Source organism: Tenrec ecaudatus, chromosome 17, assembly GCF_050624435.1.
Source record: "Tenrec ecaudatus isolate mTenEca1 chromosome 17, mTenEca1.hap1, whole genome shotgun sequence".
NCBI classification, from domain to species: domain Eukaryota; kingdom Metazoa; phylum Chordata; class Mammalia; order Afrosoricida; family Tenrecidae; genus Tenrec; species Tenrec ecaudatus.
This window is the reverse complement of record NC_134546.1, coordinates 52,423,416-52,436,456: the sequence shown is the minus strand read 5'-3', so window position 1 is coordinate 52,436,456 and position 13,041 is coordinate 52,423,416. Positions and strand designations below refer to the sequence as shown.

Genomic DNA, 13,041 nt, shown 5'->3' with positions numbered 1-13,041 from the left:
TATATTTAGTAAGCTCAAAGCCTATCTTACAAAGATAAATACTTAATATCACCATTGTTACAAGGGAAAACACAAAAGAAGAAACATGTTTGATGCACCAATAGACAATAATTTGATGACTATCAGGAAGCCAGGGATGGGGGCAAAAAAAGGAGAGGGAAAAAAGAACAGGGAAAGGGGAGGCATGTGGGAACAACCCCCCCACATACACACACACACACACACATGAAAGGTTTAATAGAACGTTGTTGATTTCGTTTCTTGAAATTGGCTGTGTAAATGTATATAGTATGTTTCTTTAAAAACACAAAATCCCTGCAGATTACTATCCCTCAAATTTAAATTGTGCTTTGAGTGGCTTTGAAAAAAAGTGTTTTTTTCAAGGAAAAAAGTATAATTGAAATGGACTTGCAATCTTTAGCAACAAACAAGTTAATCTCAAACAAACAAATATATGTCAGAAAGAGCTTTCCAACAAGAAGGTATTCCAGCCAGGTCCAACTAAGTCCAAGGGTCTGATGCCAGAGTCCTCTCAGGCTCCAGTAGCTGCAGGTCAATGAAGCCGAAAGGTGAAGTGGGATGCAGGAAGATCGCAGGCCGGTGGGTGCAGAGTTGTCTGGATCCGAAGTCAGTGGCCATGCGGCAGGGAGCTGATAACTCTCATGGTCAAGCAGCCCATGTGGGACCAACCCTGGAGGCAGACACAGAGTCCCAGCAAGGAGGAAAGTCAAGGGCACGAGAGAGAGAGAGAAAGAGAAGTTCCTCACTGTCTTTCTTATAGAAAAGGCCACACCCTTGATAATTTATAAATTATCAAGCGCTCATGAGGGAGGGGGGAGTGGGAAGGGAGGGGAAAAAGAGTACTTGATGCAAAGGGCTTAAGTGGAGAGCAAATGCTTTGAAAATGATGAAGGTAAAGAATGTACACATGTGCTTTATACAATTGATGTATGTATATGTATGGATTGTGATAAGAGTTGTATGAGTCCCTAATAAAATGTTAAAAAAAAAACAAACAGTAAGTTTGATACAAGGGGAAAAAAAGGCCACACCCACAGGGAGGCATCATCAGGCTGTGACCTGATTGACAGGTTAGACTCACTCCACACAAGCACAAGCAGATGTAAAATCTAACTGCCACATAAGAGGAGTGGGGACAAAGGACATAGTTGTGGATCGGCCACAGAGAGGAGGGTGGAGCTATGAGTGCAGATGTAATCAAGAGTCACGGGGCCCAGGGAAACTGCCCGGGCCAGGAAAACCACTTGGAGTGTCTTGGTCATCTAGAGCTGCTGGAACAGAAATACAAGTAAGTGGCTTTTACAGAAATCCATTTTTGCATGGTTTAGGAGGTTCAAAATTCACTGTCGCCGAGTCAGTGGCAAGTCATAGGGACCTTTTAGGACAAGGTACAACTGCCCCTGTGAGTTTCTAAGACTGGAACTGGTAACAGTAGAAAACCCTGCCTTTCTCCTTCAGAGAGGCTGATGGTTTTACACTGAATCCCAACCCAAAGCATAACTGCTATACCACCAGGGCCCTGACTACTGAGCACTGGGGCTCAGGAAGGGCTTTCTCTCTGTCAGCTCTGGAGGAAGGCCCTTGCTTCCTGGTTCCTTGGAAATCTCCATATATTTGGGGCATCTATTTTAGCCAGTCTCAGCTTTCTTTCTTGCTTGTTTAATCTTTCTATTTTTTAATCTCAAAAGAGATATACTCAAAACTCATTCTACATTAATCCTGTCTCATTAGCATAATGAGACAATTTATTCCCAAATGGGATTATAACCCCCCCCTCCAGGCATTAAAACCCACAAACATCGAGTGGATTCCAATTAATAGTGACCCCTCTAGACAGAGTAGAATTGCTCCTTAGGGTTTCTGAGACTGTTAAATCTTTATAGGAGCAGACTACTTTACCCCTTTACTTTTCCTCCCATTGCAGTGGCTAGCAGATTTGAACCACCAATCTTCTTGTCAGCAGTCAGTCCTGTGTTAGCCCACTGTACGTACCATTAGCGCTTCTTAACCACAGGCGCAGAGGTTGGAAATTACAAGATATATTTGGGGGGGCCATAATTCCATCTAGAGTGCTGAGGAAGGCCAATCACTGATGAATGTGTAGGAAAAAGAATTGGGGAAGTTAGAAATTCCCTGCCATTCATCGATGGAGTTGATGCGGACTCATCGCTCCCCTCTAGGACAGGGCATTTCTGAGACTGTAACTCTTTACAGGAGTAGAAAGTCCTGTCTTTCTCCCTATTACAGGACAGTCCATCAGACTTACCGTGAAGTTAAGCTTCATTGCACTTCACTTCCACAGGCTTGTTCTAAATAAAGGACAACTTTTGTTCTTAATGTGATATTTGTAATTGTGTATTATCTTGAAAAGGGCTTCCAATATTGGATAAGCTTCAGGCCCAACGAAGGTTAGATCTGTTCCCAAGGAGAGAGCTATTTGTAGACAAGGAAAAATGAAGATACAAAACTTGTTCTACAGGGCAGAGTGGAACTGCCCTGTTGAGTTTCCAAAATTGAAACTCTTCATTATATTTTAAATCATTTTATTGGGGGCTCATACAACTCTTATCATAACCCATGCATACATCCATCGTGTCAAGCACATTTGTACATTTGTTGCCATCATCATTTTAAAAATATTTTCTTTCTAGTTGAGCCCTTGGTATTAGCTTATTTTTTCCCCTCCCTCCCCCAGGAATCCTTCACAATTTATACATTTTTTCATATCTTCCACTGATTGATGTCTCCCTTCACCAAATTTTCTGTTGTCCATCCCCCTGGGAGGGAGTTATATGTCAATCATTGTGATCAGTTCCCCCTTTCTCCCCCAACCTTCCCCTTACCCTCCTGGTATAGCTTCTCTCAATATTGGTCCTAAGGGGTTTATCTGTCCTGGATTCCCTGTGTTTCCAGCTCTTATCTGTACCAGTGTACATCCTTTGATCTAGCCAGATTTGTAAGGAAGAATTGGGGTCATGATAGTGTGGGGGAGGAAGCATTTAAAACTAGAGGAAAGTTGTATGTTTCATCAGTGCTACACTGCCCCCTGACTGATTCGTCTCTTCCTTGTGACCTTCTGTAAGGGGATGTCCAATTGTCTACAGATGGGCTTTGGGTCTCCACTCTGCAATCCCCCTCATTCACAATGATATGATTTTTTGTTCTGGGTCATGATGCCTGATCCCATCGTCACCTCATGATCACACATGCTGGTGTGCTTCTTCAATGTGGGCTTTGTTGCTTCTTGGCTAGATGGCTGTTTGGTTTATCTTCAAACCTTCAAGACCCCAGACACTATATCTTTTGATAGCCAGGCACCATCAGTTTTCTTAACCACATTTGCTTATGCACCTGCTTTGTCTTCAACCATCGTCTGTCTGCACATAGATCTATTTACCCATCATCATATATAAATATATTTACATATGTACATGCTTGTATTTCAACGTTTATAAATGTCCTTTGCCTCCTAGTTCTTTCCTCTATTTCCTTTTACTTTCCTCTTGTCCCACTATCATGTTCAGTCTTGACTTGGGTTTCAGTAATTCCTCTCGGTTTCATTGCTCTTGATCAAGTCCTACCATGCCTCCTACACCCTCCTTGCCATCGATTTTAGATCATTTGTTGTTCCCTTGTCCTTGGGTTTAACACCCACTTCCTTTCCCCAGCCTCTCTGTCTCCCATTTGCTGAACTGTTGCATTCCCTGAGTGTTTCCCCTCCGTGTGATTGGGCACAATTCCTGCACTGTGTCTCCAGTGTTGTCCCCCATAGGGCTATGGGTCAGTGAGGGATCTTGTGCCTTGTGGTGGGGCTAGCCCTGTGGTCCTCTCTGTGCATTGGCTGCTCTGAGCAGGAATATCATCCTCAGGGGTTGGTGGGCCAGGATGTGCTCCACTCTCTCTCCCTCCCCCTTCAGTGCTTTCCTCTGCAGTGAATTCTTCCGGGGAAGGGAGAAGATTGAAACTCTTGATGGAAGTAGAAAGCCTACATGACCAAGGCTCTTTCTGATGACACAAGGGAGGAGATAAGGCTCAAAGCTAGGTCCTGGGAGATGAGGAAAGACAGATGATAAGGAGTTACTCAAAGCAAAGAAGAAATTCTCTCTCTGTTGAAGGTGGGGTTGGGAAGAGGATGAGCGCAAATGATCTCCAAGCCCTAAAAACACAGAAAACAAAACTAAACTAAACCCACTGCTATCAATTCTTTTTTGTGTGTTTTGTCTTGAAATAATGAGTTTGCTTATACCATAAAAACTAAAGAAAGTGGCATATAATTTTTCTTTATATTTTTTAATTAACATATTTCAGAATAGAAATATCAATTATATTAAAGATATTCTGACACTATCTTTTGATTTTTTATTATTAAGTACATATAAAGGTACTGAAATTAAATTACTGTCACTAAATAAATTTTTAATAACAATATGTCTTTTCATCCAAGTAAGTTTTTGAACTCCATCAACCGTCCAATTTAATGTCTTATTCTTGAGATCCCAATTCTAAAAATTAATAGTAAATAGATATATATAACCACTTTAATTCACTGCCATCAAATCACTTCTGATTCATAGTGACCCTTTATGATATGATTTTCTGAGACTGTAATTCTTTTTTTACATCCTTTTATTGAGGGCTCGTACAACTCTTAACACAATCCATACATCTATCCATTGTGTCAAGCACATTTGTATATTTGTTACCATCATCATTCTCAAAACATTTTTTACTATTTGAGCCCTTGGTATCAGCTCCTCAATTTTCCCCTCCCTTCACCACCCTCCCTCCATCATGAACCCTTAATAATTTATAAATTATTATTTTTTCATGTCTTCCACTGACTGATGTCTTCCTTCACCCACTTTTCTGTTGTTCATCCCCCTGGGAGTGGGGGGTTATATGTCGATCATAGTGATTGGTTTCTCCTTTCTCTCCCCATCTTTCCCTTACCCTCATGGTATCGCTACTCTCATTATTGGTCCTGAGGGGTTTATCTGTCCTGGATTCCCTGTGTTTCCAGCTCTTATCTGTACCCATGTACATGCTCTGGTCCAGCCAGATCCGTAAGGCAGAATTGGGGTCATGATAATGCCGGGGGGGGTGTAGAGAAAGCATTAAATAACTAGTGGAAAGTTGTATGTTTCTATACTGCACCCTGAACTGGCTCATCTCCTCCCCACAACCCTTCTTTAAGGGCATGTCCAGTTGCCTTCAGATGGACTTTGGGTCTCCACTCTGCTCTCCCCCTCATTCACAATGATATGAAATTTTGTTCTGGGCCTTTGATGTCTGATACCTGAACCTATAGACACCTTGTGATCACACAGGTTGGTGTGCTTCCTCCATGTGGGCTTTGTTGCTTCTCAGCTAGATGGTCACTTGTTTATCTTTATCAAGTCAATTCTGACTGATTGAACTCCAAATCCACTGCTGTCAAATTGATTTGGATGGACTCATAACCAACCAGAAAGAAAGGACAGAGTAGAAGTTCTTCAAAGAGTTTCCAAGCCTGTGACTCTTTATGGAAGCAGATTGCCTCATCTTTCTCTCATGGATCAGCTCATGACTTCGAACCCCCAACCTTTAGTTAGCTGCCTAATACTTAACCCACTGAGCCACCAGGACTCCTAAAGATGAGAGAATACTCCAATAACTGAGTCAGAGAAGAGGGTCATTGAGAGATGTCATACCAAGCAACCTTGATTTCAACAAGACACACTGGGGGGCTGACAAGACAGATAAATACACATAAATACCATGGGCAGGCAAGGGATTGTGGAGTGCTGATAGAGCTTGGTTGAAAATGGAGTCATGGGAATAGAATAGGATAAAGGTCTGTCTCCATGTCTTCAAAGAGAGCAGGTTTAATATAAAAAGGAGTAGCAATCATAGCTTGTACAAAAGAACAGCTTTGGGAATCCAGAATTTGAGTGAAGCATTTCCAGTGATAGAATCTTCCAGTCCATGCTCTTCCAACATATCCTTTGAGGACTCACTCAAATGCCACCTCCTTTATCAAGTGGCTTTCTCTCTAAATGGAGTTTAATGTCTCCCTTTCTCGAGCTTTCCAGTACCTCTCGTTATAGCATTGATTTAATTCTGATTTGGTTATGGCTGGTTGGTTTCCTGTCCATCGATTCTAAGCCTGCCGTTTTAGCTTTTGCACATCTCCCATTCCCTGCCATGTAGGAAACATGCAAGCGAAGAAAGCCTGCCTCGGTTATGGAGGCTATAAGTCCACTGCAAGAGCAGGTCTCTGAGTTCACAGGAATCTCAGGGAAGTGCGAGGGTGTCTGTGTGCGTGCACAGCAGCATGCGGCCACATATGCCCAGACCAACCACAAGACTTTGCAGGAGACACAGGGAACAGAGCCCAAACCTCGTGGCTTGAACAAGTGACTCATTATTCTATAGCTGCAGCCAACTCCTCAGCCAGAAACTGTTCTAAGCCACATTTTCACAAGTTTGGCCTCTGGCTTATAATGAAATGTCTGTCTTTGTAATTTTAGTTACCAACACACATTTTCTCTCTCTTGCCTGTAATACCAGTTTCCATGGAGTTGATATAACTCACGGTTACCCCAGGGGTGTCAGAGTGAGAATCGTGCTGGATGGTGTTTTTCAGTGGTTGATTTTCAGGAAGCAAGTCTCCAGGCCTGTCTTACAAGACCCCCCTTGGGTGGATTCCCACTCCCAGTCTTTCAGTTAGCAGCCACGGGCATGAGTCATTTGCTCCACCCAGAGTCTCTGCCTCTATTATAAGGGGATTGCTTTAACCTACCAGGTTCATGTCAATGTGCAATCACCTTGAAATGGCATTCATTTGAAGTGTACAAGGGGGCACGCCCAAAAAAAAGGAAAAATCTCTGATAGGCAGAGCTTTCATAGCATGCATTTCCCCTCACTAGGCAAGTATCCAGCTACTCATTCTGAGTTAGTGCACCCAGTGACATCGCCTGGGAAGGTTCTCTGTGGTCACAGTGAATTTTCTCACGAACTCAGTTTCCCTCAAACCTTGTTTTTTGTGATGGCCAATTTAAGAGGACAGTGTGAAGCTGTGAATATTTGTATCCTGTCTGGGAAAAAATGCTGCAGAAACTGTTGTGATGTGAAACACAGCTTACAAGGACATCACTATGGGAAAAACTCAAGTGGTTTTCTCGTTTTAAAAAAGGTGAAATGGCAATTGCTGACAAACCTCGATCTGGACATCCATCAACTCCCTGAATGGACGAAAATGTCATCTAGCAGTGCTTTGGGAGTTCATTCCACTAGGTCATTCTGTTAATCAAGCTTTCTGTTTAAAGATTCTGAAAAGACAGCATAACAGTGTGCTGCAAAAAAAGGCCTGATTTGTGGCACATGGGGGACTGGTTTTGCCACCACTACAAACATAATGCACCTGCTCACACAGCCATCTCAGTGCGGCAGTTTTTGGCAAAAGCAGCATGTGTCTCTTACCCCATGCAACTTATAAACCTGACCTCACACTGTGCGACTTCTTTTTGTTTCCATGAATGAAGAGGCATGAAAGGACAGTAATGTGATGATCATAGAAGAGATAAAGAAAAAAAGGAGGGAGGTGCTGTCAGTCATCCAAACAGATGAGTTTGAAAAATGTTTCCGAGAATGGCATCGCAGATTTGACAAAGGTATCAAGTGTGATAGAGAGTACTTTGAAGGCCATAAGATTGTTTAAAAAACAAAATACATAGCTTAGGGGAAAAAAATTCCAGGTTTTTTTTGTGTGTGTGAATCCCCTCATATATGCATAGGAGTATTACTCTTGGGAGAAGGTGTAGAACAGCCCTGTCCAATAGAATACTCCGCATTGATGGAAATCTTACACACCTGTGCTGGCCAATACAGGAAGTCAGGGGCCACATGTTGCCAGTGGGCACTGGAAAGTGACTAGTGCTACTGAGGCCTTGAATTGCATATTTATTTCATTGTAAATAATTTAAATAGCCACATGGGGCTGTTGCCTTCCATATTGGCCAGCGAGGCTCCAGATCATTCTATGACAGCACATACAGCTCTGTTTCCTACAAAACACTGCCATCCACTCAATTCTGGCTCCTAGCCACTAGATAGGACGGGGTAGAGCTGGCCCTGTGGGTTCCCGAGGCTGAAGTCTCCCGTTTCTCCGCTGGAGCCATCGACCGGTGGTTAACAGCCCACTGCATAAACCACCACAACCCCAGGAATCCGTGACAGCTCTGCTTAGCACTTTGCAGAAGTCTCTTTTCCGACCCTTTGGCAGTAGTAACTACATCTTTTTAATGATCATACCCTCAGGGCCCGCCATAGACCCCGTTTTTAACCCGTAGTCGATGAGTGACCCAAAAGCAGACTGCACATTTTCTCTGAAGTTAGTGCTCTCATTTCTAAAACAGAGTGCGCTAATGTCCCCCCCAAACTGAAACTAACAGGTGCCACAAAAATACTCTCATTAGGAAACATCTATTCATTCAACACATACTTACTGAGCATGCATTAGGTCCAAGCTACTTTATCTCTGCAGCCACCTAAGGCAGCCAGCATTACTCTCCCAAGTACTTTGAGAGAAGTAATTGGCCCACGACCACACAACACATCTATGAACAAAGCCAGAGTTTGACGCTGGGTCTGTTTCACTACAATGTAGCTTAGAAGTAGAAATGTAAGTATTATCCAGAAATATAAGACACCCTGGTAATATAGTAATTACGTGCTCAGCTGTTAACCAAATGAGTGGTAAATTTTTTGAGCCCACCATTTCCTCCGAGAAAGAAAGATATGGCAGGCCTAGAAACCCTGAAATGGCTCGACCCTGTCCTGTAGGGTCCTTATGATGCCACGGTAGTCCCATGACAACTGGGTTTTTATACATGAAGTTCAAAGAGCAAATAAATGGGCAGGATGACTCAGGAACTTCGCTGTATTAAGTCATCCTCCTCTTTAAGCAGATCCCTGCTTTTACATGTAGATTCTTGATTGCTGGTGAGAGATATTGTTGTAGTTATATAATCGGTTGTCAATTTGAGAGGATCACAAGTGAAGAGGTGGAGTCTAGGCTATCAATCAGGCCACAGCCAATGAGGCCTCTGTGTTGGCATGGCCTTCTCCTAAGGATTCTGGGAACACTGGTATTCTTCCTTGGAGGCGCGAGACACTTTCTCTCTCAACTCACTCCCAGGGAGATATAGCAACTGACAAAACACATGGGACTATGCTAGATCCCTGAGCTGGAAAAGCCACGTAAAGACCCCTGGCCAGCCCTGAGATGCTTACAACACCACTGGATCCACAAGACTTCCCATCCACTGGCCTGTGATCTTCCTGCATTTGGCATCTTGCATGTGTTTCGTGAATCTGAAGAGGATCTTTATAGATTAGTATCAGACATATGGGCTCATATCAGACTTATGGACTTGATCTGGATTGGGCTGGAATATTTTCTCAATATTCAATTACTCTTGTAGATAAAGCTCTTATACACATGTGAGTGTCTATGAATTGGTTTCTCTAGTCTACCTGGACGAACACAGATATCAAGGAGCAAAAGTGGCACTGTGGGTTAGGCATTGAGCCACAAACCCACCAGCTACTCCTCAGGAGGAAGGCGAGGCTGGCTTCTCCTATAAGTTTACAGCGTTGGAAAACCCTATGTAGGGCCTCTGTATGTTGGAATGTGTGTGTTAGTAAGGGATGCCAGCTTCTTCAGGAATACCACCCATGCCATGGAGAAGGGAGGAGACTTCCCGTGAAGTTCCTTCAAACCGAGGGAGGACTTGGCTGTTGCAGGGAGGAAGGGAGGAAATACTTGGTGTCTACTTGAGGGATGAGAGAAAGACAGAGCTGCCTACTTCTGGAAAGATTTCATCGTAGAAGCTCACAGTTCTACCCTATGCCATAGAATCATTATGAGCTGGCAATGATTCGATGGCCATGAGACTTGAGTATATCTTTAGGATAGCTTTCAGAGTACTAACTTCCCTTTCATTGTGAGGTAGGCTGCTAATTGTAAGGTCAGCAGTTCAAAATCACCAGCCGCTCCTTGTAAGGAAGACGAGGCTTTCTAGTCCCATAAAGAGTAACAGTCTATCTCCCCTGGTTGTTTCTCTGTTGGAGACATAAGACAAACCGTTACTGTGAGTGTCATCAAGGCAGTGGATAAAAAGGCTGCTGGAGCTGGCAATGTCACCAAGTCTGCCCAGAAGGCCACATGAATATTGCTGATAACACCTGCCATCCCAGTCTTAATCAGGGGTGGAAGGACGGTCTCAGAACGGTTTGTCTCAATGGACCACTTAAGTTTCATAGTAAGAGACTGCTTAATGCTAACAAATGTATCGTAAAGCTTTCAGAAGAAAAGGAATGTCCGTGGACCATATGTTTCTTTTTGGTGTGACAGTTTTAAGTTAGCCGTTTTTAGAATCAGTACTTTTTAAATGGAAAACAACTTGCCCAAAAAGTTGTCACAGAAATTTGAGAATCATTAAAGCAAACTTTAATGGGAGGGGGGCGGGGATTACAGTCTAGGAAACCCACAGGGGCAGCTGTATACCCTGTCCTGTAGGGTTACTGTGAATCGGAATCAACACGATGGCCATGACATGGGTTTTTTCTTTTGTTTTTGGGGGGATTTTTTGGGTCATCGCGAGCATATGAAAACCTGAAATAAAAAGACTGCCTCCTGATTCCTTCCACATCCACATCAATACAAAATGTTCTTTGGAAATGTTTCAGGCAAATAACAATCTTTCAAGATCTAGGCAAAATAAACCTTTAACCAAAGCATTCCAAATGTAAGCCTTACCCATAAGAATGAACTAAGCATATACACAAGAGTTAGTTCTCAAAACTAAAGCCAGCATCAAACATTTGTGAGATTAATGGGGACATTTGAATATTGATGATGTGGAATTTGTTAATTTTTTAGCTGTGACACTTATTATGCTTTAATGAGTCTGTACCTTTTAGATCTATATACATGAATATTTATAAATGAAATAAAGCCCCAGAGATTTGGTTACATATTTATTCTTTTCATAATAGTGAAAAGATAGGAAAGGTACTAGCGTATCCTAATCAAATGAGCCCTGTTTTATAGAACATTGATATAATGACATAACATGCAGCTATCCAGACAGATGGTATACATTGTATCTGGCAGGAGACCTCCAGATGTTAACAGTGGTGATGACTTCACGGGCAATTTCAAGTTCATTTCTGCTTATTTGTATTTTCTTTCTTTTATTATTATTTTTAATAAATCATTTTATTGGGGCTCATAAAACTCTTATCACAATCCATACATACATCAATTGAGTAAAGCACCCTCATACATTCGTTGCCCTCGTCATTCTCAAAATTCGCCTTCCACTTGGGTTCCTGGAATCAGCTCATTTTCCTTTATTCCCCCTCTCCCTCCCTCCTCCTTCCCCTCCCCCATGAATCCTTAATAGTTTATAAATTATTATTTTATCTTATCTTACACTGCCTGGCATCTCCCCTCACCACCTTCCCATTGCCCATCCCCCAGAGAGAAAGTTACACGTTGATCCCCGAGATCGGTTCTCCCTTTCTGCACCCCCTTCCCTCCCGGTGTCACCACTCTCACCGCTGGTCCTGAGGGGTTCATCCGTCCTAGATTCCCTGTGTTTCCAGATCCCTACTGCACCACTGTGCATCCTCTGGTCTAACCAGGTCTGCAAGGCAGAATTGGGATCATGATAATTGGGGGGGAGGAAGCGTTCAAGGACTAGAGGAAGGTTTTGAGTTTCATTGTTGCTACACTGAACCCTGAGTGACTCATCTCCTCCCCCACTACCCTTCTGCAAGGGATGTCCAGCTGTTTACAGATGGGCACTGGGTCCCCATCACTCACTCCCCTCATTCACAGTGATGTGATTCGCCCCCCTCTGCCTTTGTTGTTTGAAACCTGGTCCCCTCCGCACTTCTTGATCACACATGTTGGTGTGCAGGTTCCATGTGGGCTATGTTGCTTCTGGGCTAGATGGCCGCTTGTTTACTTTCAAGCCTTAAGTCCCCAGACACTATATCTCTCAATAGCCGGGCACCATCAGCCTTCTTCACCACACTTACTTATGCACACATTCGTCTTCAGCGTTTATATGAGGAAGGTAAACACACAATGATGGTTTTTGTTCCTTGGTGTCTGCTACCTGGTCCGTTCAACACCTTGTAGTCACTTAGGCTGTGTGCTTCTTCTCTGTGGGCTTTGTTGCTTCCAAGCTAGATGGCCGCTTGTTTACCTTCAAGCCTTTCAGACCCCAGACGCTCTATCTGTTTCATTGCCGGGCACCATCATCTTTCTTCACCACGTTTGCTTATGCACACGTCTGTCTTCCGTGATCATGTCGGGAAGGTTATTTGTATTTTCTAAGATGTTTAAACTGAGCACATATTATTTATAAGGCAATGATTTAAATTTATTTATTATTTTTTGTTTTTGTTTTCAATTAGCAATAATAGCGCCTCGGGTAAACCTCATTGGCTATGATATTGCCACTGCGCAAAGTTAATTGGTTTATTTATAATGGAAAGAAGTAGAAGTTGTAGAATGATATAAATGGTGCAGATGCCCCACTGCTACAGCACGTGGGAGTTAGAGTCCACCTAGCAAGACCTAGAAATAAAAACCTGATCATTTCCTTCTGGAAAAATCGGCTATTGAAAATCCGATGGAACTAAGTTCCACTCTGACACCCATGGGTCATTGTGAGTTGGACTACACTCCATAGTTACTGGCCCCACTATGAGACATGATGCCTCTCACTGACCCATGGCGCTACAGGGGACAGCACCAGAGACACAATGTAGGAATTGCACCTGACCTGATTCCACCACACCGAGGCAAAGCACTGGGGGAGTGCAGCAGAACAGCAAGGGAATGGAGCGGCAAGGTCCCCAGGGAATGCTGAAAGTGGACTTTGGGGCCAGGGCGTGGTGCCCCAACAGACTGGACTGGAAAACACTCCTAAGGGCCAACAAACGATCCTTGAACTAACTATA

General features: G+C 43.2%; 1 non-coding gene across 1 annotated transcript; it reads right to left on the bottom strand.

The window, feature by feature from the left end:
- Window positions 1-12,415: 12,415 nt before the first annotated feature.
- Window positions 12,416-12,549, bottom strand: LOC142431114 (U4 spliceosomal RNA). Its single transcript, XR_012780684.1, has one exon. It is a non-coding gene; the product is annotated as a U4 spliceosomal RNA (small nuclear RNA).
- Window positions 12,550-13,041: the final 492 nt, after the last annotated feature.